Genomic DNA, 19,915 nt, shown 5'->3' with positions numbered 1-19,915 from the left:
TGGTTTTTGCAGCTGACACCAGGCAAACTAAAGTTTCAAAATACCTAATTCTACACCAGTTATGCATCTAGTTTGTCCCTTGATGCTTTCAGAATCACCTGCCCAAAAAAGACACTGTCGTGGAGCTTAACTTCAGCATATGCTGAAGTTCTATCATAGTTACCAAAACAAGCCTTTTCTTGCCTCTCAGTGCCTGTTAGACCTGAGATAAGAGCGTGCCAAACAACATACAAATGATTCTCTTTCAGCTGAAGCCTGAACCAAGAACACAGGAGATACAATATATCTGGAGGTATGGATTTGATACAGATATGGAGATATGGATATGGAGGTAATCTGGAGAATGGACTTGAGTTATAATGTTGTAACTCTGAAGTCACTGCGCCAACACTGGGCAGACGATGACAGGATGTTTTCCCATCCAAACTATTCAATTTTAATATTATATTCATTTATTCATTGTATGCAAGGGTAATTGCTCCTACACTGGCAATTAGGACATTGGTGTAGCATTTGTGCAATCTGGAATCAGATGACTACTCCAAATCAGGAAGAAAAGGGCAGATTGTGAACCCTGACAGCTCTGGTAAAGAGCTTTAAATTAGAAAGCATTTGTTGTAAACGCCAAGGGAGCTCCCTCCTAGCTGATTACTTTAATGAAAACAAATTAATGTATATAGTCACCCACCTCCAAAATATGTTTACTGGTAGCAGTTGTAAAGAAAAGGAGTTAGTTCCTTACAGCTAAATTCTTGAATGAGATCTAACATATATTTCCACTATTTTTGTGAAGTTTTTTAGTTTAATGTCCTGTTATATTCAAGAAGAAAATGGTCAGATTAGGTTCTGCTCCCCTGTGATTAAAGAAGTCCACATATTTAATGGTAAAAATGGGATTTTTTTCCTACCTAGTGCTGTAGGTGTCTCCACACTGGTCTTGCTGTTCTCTGTCAATTCCATCATCAGATTCCTGAGCCTTCCCACTTAGGAATATCTACTAAACTACTTGCGCTCTTTTCACCTAAGTGCAGCAGGAAATAATGATGCATCTCAGATCTCGGAAGGATGCTCCAGTTTTCCATACTATAGTCATTGTCAATTAATTTGTTGCAGGACACTGTTGACTCATTTACTGATTTTTGGTGGTATGCTCATTACTGCTTGAAGTAAAAGAGTAATGGCACAGCAAAAGGTAGTTTTATGCTTTTCTTAATGTTACTCCATTCTAGACTAATCCTAGTCTGCTTTACATATTTATGTCCCTTGTCTTTTGAGATGGCTCAAAGTAAGATCAAAAAGAGTTTTTAATTCTTCTTGTTCAGAGTAAGTTGACAGTGTAAACTTACTAATTGCAGATACGCCAACTTGTCATATCCCAGGACATGAGCCTCTTTACTGTTATAAATAGCATTATAACATATTTTTTTTTATGGTTCCTTTTATCAAAACAGCTCAAAGAAATGCACATATTTAAAGGATGGCTCCGGAAGTAAAGTAGAACGAACCTCATTTTACACAGGTGGAAATCGAGGCAACTGGCATTTGTGTCAGTTTCATCCATCTCTCATGGGAGCTCTGTAGCAGAAGAGGAATCTATCTGAGATCCCAGCCATGATTCCCAGTCATTCATTTGCTTTCATCATGAGATCATCCTTCCGTTCACAGTAATTGATATTTCCTCAGACAAAACACAATGGAATTATCCCAGGGATTAATTTGGCCTAAGATGTTAATTCTGAGAAAAGTCCTACTTGACAGATGGATGCCTGCAATATAACCAAGAAGTCTGTGGCAAAGAGCCTGGATTTTGTGCAGGTGGAGGAAAGGGAGTATGAGTGGTATATCATATCCTGCTTCTCATCATTTCTTGGCAGATGTATTGCCCAGTAGATGGAAAAGCTACATCAACAGCTGAAAATCTGTTTCTTGTCATCTGCCTTCCTATAGAAAGAAGTGAGTCATCTTGCTGTCCATCAGTCCTCTACTTTCAGGGTACTGACATTTCCCCTGTGATACAGATGTTGAAAGACAGTTTAATTATAGTCTAGATCTGTCTACTTCTACTTCATTTGTCCTTCAAATGTACAGCCTGGGATATAGACTGTGAAAACTGGACAAAAAATGATATGTCTCTATGGCAGCAACATCAGACCTTTGTCCCACAGCAGAGCAAAACCAGCCAAAGATGCAAGTGTAATTTCCACCTCAATCCCTGCAGATTTTCTGTGGAATAACCTAATTTACTTCTTTACTTCAATACAGTCTTGGCTTCCTGCTGTACAAGCATGAAGTAAAGCCAGGAAAACCATGATTACTCTTATTTTAGAAAGAACGTGTCAACATTACTGAAACGTATCTAACACCAGCACAAGCACAATTCTCAAGAGTTAAATAAACAAAGGAAAATTATTATAAGGAGTAAACCTTTGAATCCCTCTAAACAGACTCAGTTTGATTTTTCATAATAATGTTGGAACAAAATGACATTTTGTACTGTAATGTAGACAAGTCCAGAGAGGGTAGTCAAGGAGTTCTAGGTTCCTAATGAACAATAAAGCAGAAACAGCAACTAAATTAGCAGGAACTAAATGGTTTCTTCTCCTCTCTGCTTGCTCAATTTGAGAAATATCTACTCTGTATACATGAAATCCTGAATGGAAATCTCAGATGGCCTCTGTCTCCATGCTTTAAAATACAATTAACATATTCCAGCAGTAAGGTTGCATTAAATTTAATTTTTAGTGTATTACAGACATTACTACTTTTCTAGCTGATCCAAGACATTGCTGCTTTGATTTAGAGCTAAGGCAATTGCTTCTTTTATTTGCAAATCTGGAAAAACAGAAAACATGATCTGTTTGAAGGTTTTTTTGTACACAAGGTTTGTAGCAGAAGTTCGATCAGTTCAGTGGAGCATTCACAGCTTTTAACTGACAGAAGTGACTCAGGATATGCAGGTGACCCAGTTTTCTCCCTCCTGTGTCACATAACCAGATAGTTATAGAACTATATGCTTTCAGTGATCAGTGAGTCAATTGGTTGGTTACAGGCTATTACATATAGATGCTGGATTCCATTTACATTGGTGCGTGCCATAAGATTCAGTGAAGCGAAGGTTATAATCTCCAGTGTACACGCCAAAAATAAAATTATTTGGACTCCCTGCTTAGGTACCTTTTCTCCCATGTACACAAGGGAGAGAATTCCCTGTGTTTTGCCAAGTAGCAGTATTCTAATTCATTTAATCTTTCCTAGTAACATTTGCATACTTTGCTTGCTTGGGAAAATATACCTAGTTCTAGCTCCCATAAATTTTACCATCACCAAATTGGCCCATTTATACCAAGGTCTTTGTGCACTGGTAACAACAAACTTGGATTTTGATCAGTTTCTAGTAGCTTTTAGAAGAATTTAGCATTGTGAAAATGTTTTTTGTTATATTTTGAAGATAAATTTGGTAAAAAAAAAATGTTGTTCTTTCCATTTTCATTAGGAATTTTTGGAAAACAAAGATATCCTACAGAATGTGTCTTGTGGAAAATACTGTTCTTCTGTGTTAAAGCTTTCATTTGGCTTCCTGAATCTTCTAACAAATCAAAGACGCAGCTTGCTCTGTCAACAAAAGGATTTGCCCATATGCTAGCTACCATGTGGTTAAAACCATATTTTCCATCATAGGTGCATTGTCAGAGATTTTGGATCAAATTTGCAGCTGGTATAACTTGTCATAGCTTCAGCAGAACTGTCACAGTTTCTATCATCTAGTGTCTATTCCATAATACTTAATACAGAGGAAGGCATGAAAAAGAGATGAACAGGTCTAGGAAATGTTGACATTTTAAATTCCTTCCTACCCTATTTTGCACAAGAAAAAGCGTTACATTTGGCTATGTAAATATATCCCAGATTTTAAAATAGCCAGGTTCTTTTCTGCCTCAAGGAGAAAGAAAGATATAAACCAGAATTATTGGCTTTCTGTAATATTTTATATTCCATTTTCTCCTGTTACGTCCATGCCATGTAATTGTGTGCACATGTGTACATGCGTGGTCCTTGCTGTACAGGGTTACAGCCAGATTCTTGTCCATATGCCAGAGCTCTACCAGGGGTTCGGGGAGTTGCTGCACACTTTCCTTTATTCAATGTACAATGATGAGTACTCCTTCCTATATCTGCCAAATGCATGGTTTGATCCCATTGATATCCATTTGGCATCAGGCTGTTATTCACTAACCCTTCACCACAGCTATTAATCACATGCACATGCGAAGTGCTGTTTGCAAGGGGTGGGTTCCCACGTCTGCTTTGTTGTCTCCTGTTATTAAAGGCTCTAGTACCCCTGTTCTGGCCTAGTATTTCTCACCAGTCCATCGCTGAAATACATATCCTCGAGCAATTCCTGGCTCTCCACCCTGTTCCCAGCACCCACAACATATATACGTGCCCAAAGCACAGGGCATATTCCAAATGTTTCCAGGAAACCACATTTTACCTGGGAGTTAGCTCTCTTTTCTTGGACTTACCCTCAACACTGCACATTTGTATGTTGTGGCATATTTTAGCGGGGGGGCGTTGGAGAAAACCACCCATTTTAGAAAGCCATTTTAAACATTAAACTGAACGTAAAGTCTTCATTCTTTGTCTGGTTTGATCTCAGCGACTTGCCTAATTTGGGCTGATTTAGATTTAGTTTCCATTAGCAGCAGCAGATGGTAGTTGGCTGAAATGTTCCTGTGACACAATCCTTTATGTGTACAAACAACCCACAAAGTACTTTTTTTTTTACCCCGATCGCAGCTGAAATCAGATAAGAAAAAGTATGTTTATTTGCAATTCCAATCCTCCTTAAATAAAATTTCTCTTTAACTTTGAAAGAGTCCTGACAAAAGTTAGTCATGAATACTGCCAGATAAGCCCTGCCCCAAGGCTACAGAACAGCACCAGCCAGGCGAAAGAAACACCAAACAAGACTCCAAAAATGAAGAGAGCAACCCAGAACTTTACCAGAAAAAAGGGAACTGGGTCATGAGCCTAATTTTATGCACACAGCGTAGTCAAATGCTTAGTTTACTTAAGTCAGCATTGCTTTGGTACAAAGACACAGCAATCAGGCTGGCTGAATGTGTCGCACAGGATGTCAGTAAATAAATCTCTTTCCACCTTTGCCATGCATTCTGTGGGGAAACTGTTGTAATGCTATTTACACACACACACACACACAAAGGGAACATCTTGATTTTGCATATATTTGAACTAGGATTTGGAGAAAATTTCTGAGAGTTTCTATAATGCGCATTCTAAAAGCAAACCTTCAGTGGCAAAACATATGGAATAATAAATTATTTTGCAGTAGAAAAAAAGAAACTCTTGTCAAAAGGACACATTTATCTGATTCATATTCTCCAGTGATCACTTTTATTGCATCTTTTTAAGCCAAATGGTTTAGTTTGAGTTTATAAGTTTTCTGATGTTCAAAGTTTGGCAATGAGTAGACAAAAACACACGCATAACAGAGGATATGATGGAAAAAAAGGAGAGCACAGGGCTGGAATGGGCTTCCTGAGACACTGAGCTCAGGGTACTCCAGCTGCAGGCAGCTGTGGTTGGCGCCGGTTCCCATTATACCCAGTAACCGGTTTCCCAGTTTTATTCCTCTTGGAGTACTTCTTCTGGTGTTCCTATCACAGACTCCAGTGCTTCTGGATGGTTTTGAGAGCATTTAGTTAGCTCCAAATTAAAGAAACAGATGTCAAACATCCCTAATTTGCTGTGTACCTATTAGAAATTGTGTTTTCTTAATCCCATTGTCAAAAAGGAGACAGAAAAGTGTTTGCCACAGCTAATGCCTGGCATTTTCCCCAGCCTGCCTTCCTTATGAGTTGAAGTGGTGAAGTGTTCGAGAAGGCCTACAAAGCTGTTTATCCTAAACAGATATGCATTTCACCACCACCAGGAAAAGTAGCTACTTGCTGCTGTACTTCTGGAAGTTTTTAACTGCCCAGGGTGCTGCACTGCAACAACAACCTTTTACTCCACAAGGAATAAATATGTGTGGCTGCACTACTTGAAAAAGAAGGAAAACTTACCTAGGTTTGTTTTGGAAGAGTTTGAGGAACTTAAAAATAGCACAGAAAAATAATAATATAGAAATGTTAGAATTGCTGTCAAAACTAACCTTTATTCCAAATGAAGAGAAGTGACTACTCAAAGGTGAGGGCACGGCTGCCTACCCTTTGCATTAGTCACTTCTGCTGGAAAGGTACAGAGGGGAGCATACAGTGATAAATCCAAAACTAGTGGAAGGATGGCATTCTAGGAAGGACACAAAAGTCCCAGGTACAGAAGTCCCTGGTACACAATGCAGGATGATATCTCTTCAGTAGAGAGTTACAGTTCAATGCCACATTGTCACATCTTATTCTGTAAGTGTATAATACAACAGACCAAGAAAGCAGCATGTTATTCTTTCTAAATCACAGGGACTGAAAGGTAATCATTTCCTCTGTCTGTCTTCCTTTTTTTCTTTCTGATTGCAGCATTCTCTCTCCTCAAATCTTAAATAAAGCCACAATAAAGCCAATGGTTTAGAGAAACTTCCCAAATACCTTTGAAGAATTCATGATAAATTGATGAAGGAGTTTACTTTCAGGTGGTATTTTAAGTTACAGACATTTAATAACAAAAAGAGACTGTGTTTGTTAGCAGGTGCAGAGGATAACTGTCTCTTTTCACTTAGAGACACCCCATCTATTTTCAATCTTCTTTCAAGTTTGTTTGAGATTATTGTACCAGTGCAGAGACTTAGGAGGCTTTAGAAAGTGTGTATTCCTGCAGTTTAGAATATGTACTCTCGGTTTTGGGTTTGGGTCCAGTGGAATTTGCAGTCGTATTTCTTCCCTTTCACCGTTTATCCTATTCTTAATCGGCATTGATTTTTCCCCTATAAAGCAGGAAAAAAATCAATTTTACGTTATGTTTTTTAATCAGTCATAGCAAGAGTTAAACAGTCCTGGGCATTGCAGGTAAAATAGCTGATGATCAATTGGGGAGTTATCTCATTTATTACTGTGAGTTTGACAGGGGGTTAAATTCTTCCCTTAGCATCATGGCCAAGGAAAGTAGAGCAGTGGTGACTTGCACCCACGTACAGGGCTTGCCAGAGCAAAGTCCACCCCTTAGGCTGTGGCAGGTGATGTTTGAGACAGTTCTGCCATCCTGGGGTACCTGGAGTAGCTTGCAGTGATGACAGCAACATCTTGAAAGAAAGAAATTACTAGAAAAAGGCAACAGCCTGCTGTCATCAGTCTTTAGGGTCGGGAAGTGATTCTCTGACCTAAGCATTTGTTAGTCACTGCTGGGAGACCTGGATCTGCTGCCACATTACAGAGGCAAGACAAGAAGTGCTGAGACGGGAGCTGGCCGTGCAATGACTCACCCAGGGCTTGATCCAGCTTTCCTTGGAATCAATGGGAGCCTTTCAATTGGCCTTACAGCGGGAGTTTGTTCAACAGTCACCATCGCATGCTGGGAATTATTTGTCTGGTGGAAAGTGCAATGAAAAAAAATAAGTTCCCATATTCAACATCCTTGATTGACAAGAAATGAAAGGACTCTGGTCAAATCATATGGTTTCAACCTGCAAAAAAAAGGCACTTCAAGAGTCTGAAGGCTGGGACAAGCAGATCTTTCCCTTCCCTGATTATTAAAATACAGGGTCAGGAGACTGCTCTGTGTAATAACTCTGTGGTCACAGCTTTGGTTTCACTGCTCTGACTCACCCTTGATTGCTCTTCGGTAAGTGCCAGATGCCTTCTTATTGCTCTCAAGCTTCAGTTCAGCAAAACATATAAGCACACGCCTAAACACTTTTCTGAATAACAATGGTCTTTGCACATAATTAAAATTCAGTACACACTTAAATGCATTGCTGAATCAGGGCCTTAATGCTCAATATGGGTGATTAAAGGATCATAATCTAATTGTTTTTTGCTGACAATGTGACATAATTTTTCACCGTACATCTGTAAAATTGGGATAAAAGCTCAAAATGAAATTAAGCAGTACCTTTAAACTAGCTAAATGTTATGATACTGAAAAAACCCCAACAGAATGCAGGTTCAAGTCCTTGCTGGAAGCAAGGCAATTTAATTGCCCCATTAATCACCCTTTTACACTTCATCACATTAAAGTATAAAATATTGATCAGTGGTACTCTCCATTTCTTAAACTTCACAGTGTTAGTCGGGGGACTTTACATACCTTCTCCAGACTCTGTGGCCTCCCCACTGTGTCCAGCCCTTAGACAAGAGGTCAGTACTGAGAACTTCCATGTTTCCTGGCACCTACAGGCTCTCGGCGAGATTTTCACAACGGCCACATTATTTTCAGCTATCTGAATGGTGATGTAGGGTTGGCAGGGCAGGAGATCTCAGAAACAACATGACAAAACTATGAAGGAAAATGCTGTCCCTCGGTGGTCACTCCTTCCTTACCACTGCTGACTGGCACAGGACTGGGTACTACTGCCTGTCTCCACTTCCACCCTGTTTTTTCAGCCAAATCCAGCCAGCTACCGCCACTTCTCAGTGCCAGTCTCCTCTCTGACTTGCATACAGATTTTGCTTTCGCCTCCATGGCACTCCGGGTACATTGCAGAAGTATGCGTGAAACACAAAGAGGGGTAAATTCTTCCAAGCAGTTTGGGTATAACACCCGTTCCTTTTTGGTTTGGCAAAATACCAAATGCTTCTGCTGCACGTGGTTTCAGGAAACATTAAGTTGCTAGTGGCAATCAAAAAAGGCAAGGCTTTTCTGTAGGGATGTTCTGACAGGTCCCACACTGCAGCCTTCCAGCCACTCAGACTGCTCAGAGAAGAAGACTCAAAGTTATACTATTAGATTAACTGCGTACACCATGAACGGTGGGATTACCTAAGAATTGTACAACAAGGTTACATATTTTATGTTTTCTTCGATTTTGTAGTGTAGCAGTTTTTACCAAAGCAGCATGCAACATTCATGTATACTGTAAGTTTATCTTGTGCTGGTCCACCTAGTGATTCCTTCCATGCAGCCCCATGCAGCTGTTAGACCACTCCAGCCTGTGGACATCTCAGGAAACGGCTGCTCTTTCCTCAGGCAGTGGGTCATCAGGCTTACCTGAAGTCATGTGCATTTGTTTACCACTCTGGCTTATGGCCAATGTGACCCTCTGATTTTCCTCTTCATCATTTGCTGAAGGTGCTTGAAGGGTGAGCACCTATGGACTCTGATCGCTTTCTGTCATAATCCCAAGAACTCCTGCTTTCCCTAAATGACAGAGAGCCCTTAGCCAGCTGCTCTCCTTCATAAGGTCATTTGCAGGACAAGCTCTGTTCAGTCCCCAATTGATCTTACAGACCACTTTGTGTGATGGGAGCTGCAGAATGGATATTTGTGTCTAGTTCTGACTTTCCCTCCTGCCACTCTACTTTTCCTTCCTCACATGCACTCCCCCAAGGATGCTGCTTCCACTTCTGGCATCTTTCCTGTTCCAGGCTTGAGCACACAAAGCCAGGGTCGCCCACACAATTCCTGGTGCTATGTGAGGAAGCGTCTGGGTCCCTCCTGGACATCGCTTGGCTGCCACAGCGAGTTTCCACTCTCAGGCAGTTTTTCCTCTCTGCCAACTTCTGCTCCAGCAAGCAAATATTGCGGTTTCCTATATTTGGCCATTGGTCTAGACCACATGAACTCTTGCTATTGTTTTGTTGCCTGTTTTGAAGACCTTCTGCTAGGATGCACTTTTACCACACCCGGATTTTGCTGACACTCTTTCAAGTCTTCTCATATGATCCTAAAGCATAATAGATCATCCGCCCCCCAGCTTTGTTTGTGGTTCTTAACTCATGCTTCCTGCTCTTCTATGGCTCTCCCTTCATTAGGAAGCTAAAACGACCAGCCATGAAAGTATCTTTATTTCTATAACTTGAATCCAGCTTTATGACTCCTCAGCTCAGCACCTGCTACTGGGTAGGCTGAAGGTGACACAGGCTGGACTGTGTCTGTGAAATAGCAATCCAAACTGATCAGAACTGATTTTTTCAAGCCAAAATTATTCTTACTGTTCCACAGGCAGTTTTCCCATGCAGACATATGACTTGTGGTTGCTTTCCAGCATAGTTCAGAAAATATCCATAGTCTCAGACAGTCCAGTGAAACACAGAATCACAGAAACTCAGTCATTCTTAATTGACAAGTCCTGTCTGACTTGCAGGCTAAATGGCTGCTTCAGCTACATTAAATGGAGGGATCTTATCTTCTTGAAACCACTCTAAGAGCTGACAAGCAGAGGTGCTCCAGCTTCCAGTCTCCCCTGATGTGATGGGTAAATCATGCAGGCTACTTGATCCTGGCACCTGTTCAGTAGAGCTTTACCCACCTCACCTCCCACTGCACAATGGTCCCTACCCAGTTCAGGGTGTCCTTGCACAGCACTGCAAGAACTGTTCTCAGATCTTCACACCAGCACTGTAAAATGGTTAGGGGAAGTGGGGGAGAAGATCATGGTGATGTAGGCGGAGAAAAATTACATAGTCCAGTGGCAGATGTAAACTTTCACAGGCCAGTGCTTCCACTGGGTTATGTCTTGGCATCCCCTGCTGCTCAGCATAGTGCAGAATTGTTCATTTTACCTCCTTGTAGGACTTTTGACTGATCCATACAAATATGAGTGTCTTCCAGAGAGAGCTGGTCATATAAAAGTTATAGTCACTTTAGTATTAGTTTAGTCACACACACACACACAAGCCTCTGTCATCTCTCCTGGATTTAATTCCCTGAACACTCTTCATTCCCCTATAAACAGCAATGCACCAAAAAATATGTGTTTTTTCTTAAATGCATTTTACTTAAACTCAGCTTAAGGTGATTTTTTTGGTAGTGAAAAAAAGCAAACACCAGCTCCCAGGTCTGTCCTTCCACAGGGAGATCTGATAGGCAGCAGCCCTTTTCAGTTTCAGCCACTGAGTTGTATCACTATTGATTAGAGGCAAGAAGTCTAACACAGATCTGCTTCTCTCCATGTTCGGATTCCAACTGGGCGGGCACAACAGTGTTTTTTGCGAGACATGAACATTGTGAGAGCTGTGATCTCCTTTTTTGGGGAAAGGCCATTAATTCTTTTTTGATGTGTATGGCATGTGCATGTCTTATATGTTACGTTACGTTACGTTACGTTACGTTACGTTACGTTACGTTACGTTACGTTACGTTGGCCGTGTCCTGGGGTGCATCAAGCACAGCATTACCAGCCAGGCCAGGGAGGTGATTGTCCCGCTCTGCTCTGCACTAGTGCGGCCTCACCTGGAGTACTGGGTGCAGTTCTGAGCACCACAGGATAAAAAGGATATAAAGCTGCTGGAGAGTGTCCAGAAGAGGCCATGAAGTTGGTCAAGGGTTTGGAGAGGAAGCTGTATGAAGAGCAGCTAAAGTCACTTGGTTTGTTCAGTGTGGAGGAGACTGAAAAGAGACCTCATCGCAGTCTACAGCTTCCTCACAAGGGGAGGAGGAAGGGCGGACACTGATCTCTCTGGTGACCATTGATAGGACACAATGGAATGGCAGGAAGACGTGCCAGGGAAGGTTTAGGTTGGGCATTAGGAAAAGGTTCTTCACCCAGAGGGTGCTGGAGCACTGGAACAGGCTTCCCAGGGAGGTGTCATGGCTCCAAGCCTGACTGTGTTCAAGAAGAGACTGAACGACAGCCTCAGACACATCGTGAGATCTGTGGGGTTGTCATATGCAGGGACAGGAGTTGGACTCAATGATCCTAATGGGCCCCTTCCAACTCAGGACATTCTATGATTCTATGATCTCCCTTGCTCCTGAAATACCACAGGCCTGATATCTGTGCATTTAATATTATATTAGGATTGACAAAAAAACAACCAGGGTTGCTCTTCCCATGATGATTATCAAGGCAAGAACCAAAAAGAAGGTTTTTGACATCAAGGTACGGTTGTAGAGACTTTGTGGACCTCTGGAGCATGGTAGAAGTGCGTTTCCAGTTCTGCATTTCCTGGGGTCAGTCTGTATCTAGCAAAATCTTATTGATAAATGTGAAGCCTGGCAGCTCACTTTCTCTGTTAAAAAACAAGTAGCTGGAGTGTCTCCTCTTGTATACGCAGATCTACTGGCAGTAAATGAAAGATTGCTGCTATGCTTATTATTATATCATAATATATTTAATATATTGTCTACTATATATTATATTTAATATATATGATATATAATCATTTGTACTTACATATCACTTTTCATCTAAGATTTTTAAGCTTTTTATAATTCTAACTCCATTTTACTGCATTGGTTCAAAAGCAATTATTAATAATATACTATTTTATAGACTGACAAGAGGAGAAACAGATAAGTTAAATGACTTGTGAAAAAATTCTCAGAATTCATCAGTCTTTAATATTGATTTAACTTAAGAGAGAAAAACAAAACCAAAAAAAGCAAACAACATATTTTGCAGTATTTAAATCTTTTAAACTTAGTTGCACTGTGAGAGGGGAAGACAACACTTTCTAAAAGTTTAGATCTTATCTACTTTGCACTGCCTATTTCAATTACAAAGACCAAATACTCACCTTTCCAAAGGTAATAAAATGCCCATCAAAGCCCTATCATCCGTGTTTATCAGAAAATCTATAGCTTTATAATTTACACAAAAATAAACCACAGTTTATGACGCTGTACTATCTGTAGTATCACTTATATTCTTATATCATGTACTTTATCTCAATTATTTTTTCATGGGATGTTTACATGGACAGAGGAAATATAGCTTATTCTAAAAAAGGTTGAATGTAACTCTTGTAATATCATTCTGAAAGTGGTGAGGAAGTGTAAGAATATGGCAATTTACCAAATTAATGTAACATAAATTCCAGATGCTTGTCATACGAAGAATCTTTTATGTCAACACACGTGTGACATTTTCCCTGGTTCACACAGATTCCACACTCTAGCTTGCATTTTTGGTTTTAAAATCAAAGACACAATTTAATGTGACCACAAATCTTTTGATGATGAATCAAATTAATAATTATTACCAGACCTGTTAAATGAGCAAATGGGCTAATAATACTGCTGTGCACAAGCATATGTAATTTTCTCAGATATTGTAAGAGTTATTTATGGTAAACCAAAAGCCAATTCCTGCTAAAAGATTTGACAAGTTAACTGATTAAGTGCACACAAAAGAAAAGCATGGAAAAAGCTTTCTACTGTATGTTTCCCAATAGAAAATTCACCTTTCCTTTGGACTTGTCTGATGGTTATACTTTCCTACTAATTTGGTTCTGTCCTAGAAAACCTCATCTCCACCATCGTATCAGCAACATCTCCATTCTTACGCTACAGAATCCCATTTTTATGGTCACAGAATCAAATACTAAGTTGTTGTTAATGGAGGTTTTGTCTAAGTGGGACCTCAGTGAGGCCAGGACTTTGGATATGGCCCAGTTTCTTTCAGTAATTAATAAAGTACTATAGCTACAATACTTATTTACAAAAAAAGTCAGCAGGCGTCAGCAGGCAGCTGTGTGGAAAAGAGGATGGGGGAGAATCAGTACTGGCAGTACTCATTTTCCATCTCTCTGGCCCTGATTCAGCAGAGCACTTAACCACATGTTTAATTTTAGGCACATGAGTAATCCCATCTCTGCAGAGCAAAGCGTGTGTTTTGTTCTCATTGACTTTAATGGGGCTGCTCATAGACCTGTCAAACCTCGCGTGCTGTGCGTGACACTTTCACAACTGCTTCCACCTTGCTCACCCCTGCAGCGTGGCCTTTGGTCTGAATCTTTGCAAAATGCCAGAGCGCCTCTTACTTTGCGAGCCCGTGAGCCTTAGGACCTTGGTCCACCTGATTGTGGTCTCGTAGCTGTATCTGGCACATGGGAAAACAGACTAGTAGTAACTGGGAACCATGTTATTTATGCAGAGCATTCCCAGAGCAACACCAACCACATATTATGATCCAGATTGTGGAGACACTTTGCTGAGTCAGGCTCCATCATCCTCATCAGCTGAGAGGATTTATAGCAAGAATATTCCTTCATCCATTAACTATCCCAAGGCTGAATATAAATATACAACATGTATTGCTGATGGACAGGATATCCCCTACTCAGGAAGGATCCTCAGAGCAAAATAGGTGGAACACCTAAGGGCCGGCTCCACAGATCTGTGAGTCCTATTTAAGAGTCTGATTCTGCACTCATGGAAGCTGGTGGATGCTTCCAATAAAAATGGGATCAAGGCAGTAGGCCCTCATTCAGCTAAACATTTAAGCAGATGCTTACTTTAAGCACAAGATTAAGTCTCTTTGAACTCACTGGGAATGAAGCACATGCTTAAGTACTTCAATGAGTCAGGGACCTATTCCAGCTTTGGATCTACAGCACTGGAAGGTACCAGCAGAAGTAGTCCAGAAAATTCCTATTGCTGCCTACATCTCTGCCTGTAGCTATGTTCTGCTTATTTTGATAAATACAGTAGTCTTCCCACTTCAGTAATTATTTTTTTCTTTAACATGCAGGGCACTATAAATATGTAATTTTTGCTGGACCAGTCATGTTTTGAATTGATTGTGTGCATGGAACCTGAAGCTGTTTTATTCTACTGCAGTCCTTCTTTAGATTTTTGCTCTGGCCCATTGATTGAATCATGACAAATGATTTCTTGAGCATGCTGACTGCATTCAGCTCCATTGACATTTCCAAAAGCCTGCCTGTGATGGCTGATTTCATTTTCAAAACTTGCAGGGGTTATTTATGGGAAAACAAAAGCCCTTTAACAGATACCTAACAATGCATTTGGCTAGTTAGTTCATTTACTGTGCAAAAGGGAAAAACACTCAGCAGCTCTTCCTGCGAATGTTCTCTTGTGAAATACTACATTTGGTTTTGAGTCATCTGCTTATCAATCTTTCATGCCAAATTGGCTTTAGAGGTAAAGACTAAAATCTTTACCACAGCTATTATGCAGTGCCAGTCAGGAAAGAGCCAGCATGGGATGCATAATTTGGCAGTCTGCTGCCACAGAAGGAAGCACTTTTCTCTCATCAGAATCAAAAGTAGACTTTTTGACTAGAGTCTGGGGGGCCCTTGAAATGTCCAGGATCAACAGTCACAAAAGCCACTCGCTGTTGGATCAAGCCCAGTGTGCATTATTCTAATGTCAGATGTATAGGAGTGCAAAACTGTACATAGTACATTGAAAAACTTTTCCTTGTGCACAGTGGGAGAATAGCCTGACATTGAAATTAGACCTCTTGATCAACATAAAAAATACTTGACATTTTGTTTGGAAAGTTATTGTGCATGGACATACACAAGAGACAATTGCTTAAAGTAAATACAAGTGACTTAAAGTCAATAACCAGTATTTTCAAGGCTGACAAGTCTCAAGTTTTGTAAGAGTAAAGCTGTCTACTAGGCATAGAAAAGGCACTAAAAATTAGGGATGGATGAGATCATTCTGTTTCATTTCAAGCACTGCATTTTTGGTTTGAAAGTTACAGTCTTCACAGGATTTCTCTTTCAGCTTATTAAAGTTTGTGGGTATAAAAGGAGCAGAGACTGGGAGAGATTAAGAAAATTACCCAAAAAAGTACATTGTGTACTGTATGTGCAGCCATACACTCATTCATGCCAGCCTAGCCAGGGCATATGGCCTCCTTTTAACACAACAGAAGTACATTTTATATAATGAAAGGGAGTTTTTCAGTAGAAACTTTCTTCCCCCCTAGAAAAATGTTTCAGCTCTGAGAGGAAAGTTTTATAAATGTAAACAAATTCTGCAAGCCTAATAATCCATCTGTGAGATTAGTTACAGTAAGAACAAACAAAACTATTCAAAATGCTTAAACATAAAAAAAGTTAACAACTGGTGGACAAACTTTTGGTAAATACAGGCAGTCTGTGAAAAAAAAGTTCACAACAACAAAACCAAGAGCCAAAACAGTATTTTCAGAACTAATATAAATTTGAGAACTTATTCACAAATTGCAGATATGCTTGTGTGTCTCATAGTCTGTGATATTAAAGGGCATTAGGCATCTGAACACTTCTAAAATATCATATAACATTTAAAGAGTCAGTGATATTGAAATGGCATTTAAATTATATTATATGGATGCTTCAAAATAAGAATTTCAGGTTCCTCTCTTATTCATTTAGGTGCCTTTTAATACAGTGTCTGATTAGTATTTTTATCCAAGGCATGTATTCTCACATAGATTTTATTCACTTTAACTGACTCGTATCTTCAATAAATACAGATGTTATCCTTTGTAAAGGTGCAAAAATGCCACATTTGTCCTTGTGAGATTCAGGGCCAGCTTTGGATATAAACAAAAAAGTCAGGTCCCTACTGCAATATTCACCCCTATTGTACCTTTGCTAGAGGGCATGCACTGGCTCTTCCAGAGGCACATGCAGCTCAGACCACCAGCCCACGCAGAATCTCTTTCTGCTTTTCCCTCCTCACCCCATTCCTCTGGGTCAGCAGTGGGAATAGGAAACCTAGTTGTCCAGGTACTTTGTTTCACAGTATCACAGTATGTTTGGGATTGGAAGGGACCTCAAAAGATCATCTAGTCCAATCCCCCTGCTGGAGCAGGAACGCCTAGGTGAGGTCACACAGGAATGTGTCCAGGTGGGTTTTGAATGTCTCCAGAGTAGGAGACTCCACAACCTCCCTGGGCAGCCTGTTCCAGTGCTCTGTCACCCTCACGGAGAAGAAGTTTTTTCTCAAATTTAAGTGGAACCTCTTGTGTTCCAACTTGATCCCATTACCCCTTGTCCTATCATTGTTTGCCACCGAGGAGAGCCTGGCTCCATCCTCGTGGCACTCACCCTTTATGTATTTATAAGCATTAATAAGGTCACCCCTCAGTCTCCTCCAAAGAGACCCAGCTCCCTCAGCCTTTCTTCTTCAGTGTTTTATTTGGGGCCAGAGAAGGCCGATGGTCTGAGGGTGAAAGTGTACTGTTGAAATGAATGGAGAAGGAAGAAATATCCCTGAAGGAAGGCCAGCTGGAGGACAGGGAGAGATCCACAGTTGTCCCCAAAGTGTCCTAGGATATCCCAAATCACCCTAACTGCTCCCCTCCCATGTCACTGCATATGCATGTCTGTGTCACTACACGTCATACATATGCTGAGCTCATTCTCAACTCACAGGCTTTGTTTAGAGAAAGCTGGCAGGACTGGGAATATCTTATTTTAAATTGTCTTGTGGTGGAGGATGATATAGTGTGAATACCAGAGGAGAGGGCTTTCCAAAAGTGCACTGAGTCAAGAGACACAGACATGTTGTCAAATACAAAGTTTTTTACTGTCTTGTTACAAAAAAAAAGCTGTTGGCAATATGCAGGACCTGAAAGCCGGACCAAAAATAACAATAATACATAGACCCTCTGGCCACAGAATACTCTGTGAAATATAGAGAATATAAATACCAGCATTCCAGCTTGGGCTAGTCGAAAAGCTGAAGGATATACAGGGAACATAAAGACAGCCCCTTTTGTTTTGCTCTTTAAAGTAACATGACAAATAAAAAGTGTGCTTAAAGCACTAGGATTTGTTTGGAAACAAAACAAGACTTAGTATGTGAATTTAGTTCACTGTGTCCTCTAGGGCAGGAATGAAGATTTAGGAATGAAGGCTGAACACCCTCTAAAACTTAGCCTTCAAAATCTAGGGCTTCAACTTCAGATTTTCAAACAATGGATACTTCCACACTTACCCCATCACTGTGGTGTGGGGCCCCTCAGTTTGGACATGCTTGCAGGAGCACAATATATGTGGCTGTTTAGAGTCTGTAGGTGCTGGATGGTGAGAATCTAGGGAGATGAGAAGAAAGCTAAGGAGTAATCCATCAGCACATGGAGGAGGTGTTGCAGGCCCTGTAGGAAGGACAGAAAGATGTAGTTCTAAAGATGCAGATATTCACAGTGTTAGTTGATCATTAACCTCTTGTGACAAGAACACGTGATGATCCTTGGTGAAATATACAGTACAGCAACTTGGCCCCTCCATCACAGAGTCTGCGTCCCATGGTGAAAGTTCTTAGAGCTCTCCCTCACTGCAGAATCTGGCATTTTCTGTCCTTCCTCTGAGACGTGGAGACAGATCCAGAGCAGGACTAAGAGGGGATCCCATGTGGAGCAGATTCTGAACAGCAAGTAAAGAACATGAGTCCACATTTGTAGACTCTTTAGAACTCCTAGTCTTTATAGAATATAGTCTGCTATCTGCTTCCCTTGAAGCCCTTCTTCTGGACAAGTTCCATTAATTGATATCCCTATTCTGAACACATTCATCCAGGAATTTGAAATCCAGCATTTGAAAGAAACATTTGTTTCCCGTGCAGATCTCTGCACATGCTGACTAGACAAGAAGAGTGGTGAGTTCTGATAAGAAGGGGCAGTGAATGATCTGTAGAATTTAGTACTTTGTCTGATGAAGGTGGTGTTGGATATTGATGGAAGTGGGAGAAGAAAGAAATATCAGGCTTTGTGCATACGGAGGAGTCATCCAGGCTGTCTCATTGCCATACTACTGATTGCTTATGGCCTCCATCATACTCCTGTGTCCAGAGCATGCAGCCAAGCAGGGCTTTGCCATATTTCTTAATTGTTGTAGTGCCAGAACAGCTATGGCACCTGCTTTTCCAGACCAGGCTGGGCGTACTCTCCTCATTCACAGTAAAGCTGCTCTGGCATTTTATGCCTTCAGCTCCCATGGTGTGAGAGCTGGGTGTGTTTTAATGAGTCTCAGTCTCGTTACAAGCTTTCAGGAACGTGCAGGAGCTAAAGTTCCTCCTACATGAAATATTTTCCTATGTCCCTGCCCAGGAGTGGGCGAACATCTGGATAGTGAAAGACAGTCTGTTCAATCAGATGTTGGGCTCTTGGGTCCTGTAATGAAGGGTGGAGAAAAAGGACCCTTCCAGCGTTGGCATAGAGCAATGATGGGAACTGACATTTTAGGGCATTTACATACTCAGTAAGGCCTTTCCCGGTCTCTTTTAGGCAGCTTCTTGTCAAGACTTCGTCCTTAGCTAGGCTGTCAGCTTCTCACAGAAGATGCTAGCATCTGTGCACCATCCTCCCATAGGAGAAACCTTCCTATCGGCTAAAAGACATGGAAGAAACCAATTAGGACAGGCCTGTGAGGGAACTAAGCAGGTGGACAGGTATGAGAGTCTGCCCTGGAGCCTGGGGATGAACATCTGCATGTCCAAGTTCTGTTAGATCTGAGGAAATAGCACAGGACTGCTATTGGTGCTGAGGATTGCATTACAGACTGAAAGTGTGAGACCAGCTGCTTCAACACATCACTTCTGCCTTACCACTGCAAGCACTCCAACTTGGCAGCAGCAAGGGCAGTGAAAGATGAAGCGGAGCTTTAGAGACAAGGAGCCCTATGGCAGTTTGCTCAGAGATAGTTCTAAAAACGTGCTCTAAAAAAATTCTACAATAAATTAAAAACCTTACAAAGTATTCCTATACTGACAATCCTGACTGGTAACAGAAGAATATCACTGGTTCTTCCAGTGAGATTCTTGCAGAACTGGGAAAGAGGATGAATCTGGTGGCCCTAACAGAAATGGCTGTAGGTAATGGCAGAGAAAGAAAATCCATGTCACTGCAGCTGGGGAAGGACAATACTCTAAAGGGTCAAGGACATTCCGGGTTCATCTGCAGGTGATTACTAGGCAGATATTTTTCATCCAGTAAATACAAATAATTGCTCAAGAAGGTGAATCCGCCTCAGGAGCTCACAGAAAGAGGCGAGGAGAGTCTTTAACTGTGCAAAAATTAGGCTGAGGCCTAATCACTGCAAGATACCTCCATCTGTAC

At 41.0% G+C, this 19,915-nt stretch overlaps 1 long non-coding RNA gene across 1 annotated transcript; it reads right to left on the bottom strand.

Annotated features, from left to right (window-relative positions):
* Positions 1-2,608: 2,608 nt before the first annotated feature.
* LOC110356060 (uncharacterized) lies at positions 2,609-11,186 on the bottom strand. The gene is made up of 3 exons (XR_002409101.2): positions 8,260-11,186; positions 7,436-7,539; positions 2,609-6,940 (listed from the first exon to the last, which is right to left on the bottom strand). It is a non-coding gene; the product is annotated as an uncharacterized LOC110356060 (long non-coding RNA).
* Positions 11,187-19,915: the final 8,729 nt, after the last annotated feature.

This window comes from Columba livia, chromosome 1 (assembly GCF_036013475.1).
Source record: "Columba livia isolate bColLiv1 breed racing homer chromosome 1, bColLiv1.pat.W.v2, whole genome shotgun sequence".
NCBI classification, from domain to species: domain Eukaryota; kingdom Metazoa; phylum Chordata; class Aves; order Columbiformes; family Columbidae; genus Columba; species Columba livia.
Note: the sequence above shows the minus strand (reverse complement) of the source record. Positions and strands in the feature narration are given on the sequence as shown.